This window comes from Morone saxatilis, unplaced genomic scaffold (genome assembly GCF_004916995.1).
Source record: "Morone saxatilis isolate NCDOM2014 unplaced genomic scaffold, NCSU_SB_2.0 Contig281, whole genome shotgun sequence".
Lineage (NCBI taxonomy): Eukaryota > Metazoa > Chordata > Actinopteri > Moronidae > Morone > Morone saxatilis.
This window is the reverse complement of record NW_023339853.1, coordinates 16,428-20,088: the sequence shown is the minus strand read 5'-3', so window position 1 is coordinate 20,088 and position 3,661 is coordinate 16,428. Positions and strand designations below refer to the sequence as shown.

Genomic DNA, 3,661 nt, shown 5'->3' with positions numbered 1-3,661 from the left:
ACATGTGGCTATACATGTCATCACTGGACTACATAAACCTGCTATATGACTATATCCACCTACCCAAGACTCCATAAACCTACACAAGACTCATAAACCTTCTGGTTGGTACCAGTTGGTTTCCCAGGTATGGGTCATACACTGGGCCTGAGTAAATAAATATGCAAATAACTAAGTTAAAATACCATATCCCCCATACATTTTTTTGGTTGGTACCAGTGGGTTCACTGGGTCTGGGTCATTCAATCGGCCAAAAGATTTTGTCAGTGGGCCTAAAGATGTGCCAAACAATGCAAGTTTGGCATGGAGCACCTCTTTATATAGCTGAAAATGCAAATCTTTTTTTTCTTTTCATCTTGAGCAAGAATACAAAAACGCCAAAAAAAATGACGGGCAGACAAAGGCCAGCCTGATGACAACGAAGACGAGGTGGTTTTCTTGCCAGCTTTGGCTCCTGGTACCCTGGAGCTGACGCATGACCTCCCTCTCACTGCTCTACGCTTCATGTCTCCCATGTCCCCCTGCCCGAACCCCCAATGTCTTTGTCATCCCCAGAGCCGCTGTAAATCTCCCCATTACTCTACTCCCTGTCAACAAACTCCCCTCCATTGGTCCGGAGGCTGTTTGGTCTCGGCCCTTATTCATTTTCAAAACTACTGTAACTTACTTATTCATCAAGGCTTTTATTTGACAAAGACGGGCCTGGCTACTCATGCACACAGACAAATCTCTCCTAACACACACAAATCGCTACACATAAGTAAGCAAAAGTCACATGTAAAAAGACAGCCAGTTTAGAGTCCTGCCTGAGTTGTAACCAATTAATTGTCTGTATTTCCACACATTTATACACATTTACAGATTTGTCTACACGTTTCCTAATCTCAATACAGATTAGCACACAAATTCACACATATTTACAGATTCCTGTACGCATTCACAATTATAGTAGAGTCTAAGTATGTACATTATAATACAATATATGACAATATATAGAGATAGAAGTAAGTGTACTATGGTATATGACCAACAGTTGTGTAATGAATAATAGTAGTAAGTACTGATAATGTGAATAAGTACTAATAATGTAAATATGTTGATGTCCTTAAAAGACTGATGTATTAGTGACAGAATAAGCCAGAGTATTGCACATTAACCAGAGAACATTATAGGCGCCAGTTTAATGATAATAACTGAGGAGGAGTTGAGAGTTTGATGGCCACAGGCAGGAATTACCTCCTGTGGCGCTCTGTGGCGCATGTCCATGGAGTGAGTCTTGCACTGAAAGTGGTCTTGTGTTGTGGAGTAGTAATAATTGTCCAGGATGGCATGTAGCTTGGACAACATCCCGCTCTTGTGGTGTCAAAGAAGAGGATGCTGTCCAAGAGTCCAACTTTACCTTGTGGGGGTGGAGCTAGACTTGCGTATAAGTTTGTTTAGTCTGTCAACCTGCTTCCCCAGCAGACAAACACAAACAGGATAGCACTGGTCACCACAGAATCAAGAAATATCCTCAGCATTGTCTGGCAGATGTTGAAGAACCTCCGCCTCTTCAGAAAATAGAGATGCTCTGGCTCTCCCTTGATGGAAACAGGGGTCAGTCCTTGGCCTTCCTCAGATTCACAACCAGCACCTTTTTCTTTGTTGAGCTGGAGATGGTTCTGCTCAAACCATGTGACAAAGATACCCACCACGGCCCTGTACTCAGTCTTATCACCCTTGCTGATTGATACATCCAACCACAGCAAAGTCATCAGAAAACTTCTGAAGATGTCAGGACTGTGGACTGTGTGGTAGATAAAGTCTGTGGTGTAGTGGGTGAAGAGGAAGGGAGAAAGGACAGTTGCCAGGTCCCTATTCTGTACTCTCAGTCACTTTCTTGACAACTAGAGGCTGCTCATCATTGAGAAGGTCCACTGTCTAGGCAACGTGAACCACAGATTCCAGTATGTTGTGCTCTGTCTTGTGCTGCAAGGAATGCAAGGCTAAATGTGAACCAGTGATCAGGCTCAGGGAGGCTGAAGTTCTTGCTCAGTGTAAAGTTGTGTGGTCTGGAACTGCTCTATTTGAAAAGTATCCTGAGATAACCTTTGTTAGGATTTGGCATTATAGAAATAAAATGTAATTGAATTGAAGCCAATTATGGGGAGGTGTACAACCATGAAGCCAAAACATCTGGATCACCCACTGGTGGCTGACTGCAGTATAGGTCATAAGTCTCTTGCCTCCATGTTAGCATGGGCCTTTTTCTTAAATATTGTTATTTTAGGCAGTTCTTATCACACTGATGTAAGTCCAGGTGTTATTTTTTCTGAAAAGTTTTGTTTTAATTAGTTATTTGAAGCTATATAAAGGGGGGTTTCATGATTGACAGCTGTGCCCTGCTCGCAATTGAGTCGGCTGGGCAGGATCGCGATACCGCGGCACCAACTCCAAATCGGGCTCCAAATAATGACGAATGAAAATTAATTTTAGCTTCATTGTTGTCCCCACATCTTTACAAAGACCTGCTCCATCATTTCGATCAAGCAGAGCGCAGGACAAGAGAAGGCAGGCTCTGTGTTTACCTTGGTCTTCAAATACAATTAAAGTGGATGGAAACTCATTCATATTATTGTCACTACGTTGTTGCTGTTGTTTACATTCCCCAAGACACATTCAGAATATGCCCTGCAGAATTATTTTCTAGGTGTGATTCTTGCCAGCTCAGTGTGGTACCTCTAGGGACCGCAATCCAGTAAAAGTACATATGATAATGGCTCATATGCTGAATGCATAGCATCAATTGTCTGAAGTCTTCCTCCTCTGAGGTGAAGAGTGACAGCCAGCTTCCAGACTGCTCTGTCGTCGTTGCTTGCCCAACACTCCACTCACATCCCTGGTGTCGCCTTGTCCCATGTGTGGCTTGCCCAGTCTTGAACTACAAGACATGCATGTCATGCTTTGTCTGACTCAGCTGCATGTGGACGGTGATTTGCCTCACACATCTGCTCCCACTTTACAAGGCTATCTTTAGGCATGTTAGCATCAGCAAAAGTGGTCTGCAACAAAGATTTGATGTCACAGTTGTTAAATTATGATGTCACACACTGCAGTACTTACTTCAAGTGACATATATTCCCATATTGAGCAGTCAAGGCTATTGAATTGTGTTGCCCAGAACACAATCATGGATGGGACTGGATATAAAAATGAAATTTTACATAGTAACACATTAACTATAGAGTTTTCTCTCAATAGAAAATGAACTGGCTGCTGACGTTGCTAACAGCTAGATTTTAAGTTTAGCAAAAACAAAACTTTAAAAAAACTTAAAACGGGTCTCCTCTTAACAGTTTGTTCTTATAGCAGAAGTAACACATTATAACAAGTATTTCCTGTAGATGTGAAGAGCTTCCACACAACACTGCACTCCCTTGGGTCCTAAGCAATACACCCACCAAGTGTGTACACTTCTCCAGATATGTCAAGGGCAGACATACATATATACAGACAGACAGAGATTCCTTTCTTTATATTTTACCGACCATATTTTTAATGTTCATCAAAATGAGTTTCATTTCTATATCACATTACAGTCTTGCACCACATGACTTATTTTGGGGCGGCTGTTGCTCAGAGGCAGAGCGGGTCGTTTCTTAATCGGAAGGTTGTGGGTTCG

General features: G+C 42.3%; 1 long non-coding RNA gene across 1 annotated transcript in view; it reads left to right on the top strand.

Annotated features, from left to right (window-relative positions):
* Positions 1 to 3,661, top strand: part of LOC118336624 — a 12,121-nt gene that overhangs the window by 3,596 nt on the left and 4,864 nt on the right. The window lies entirely within an intron of this gene.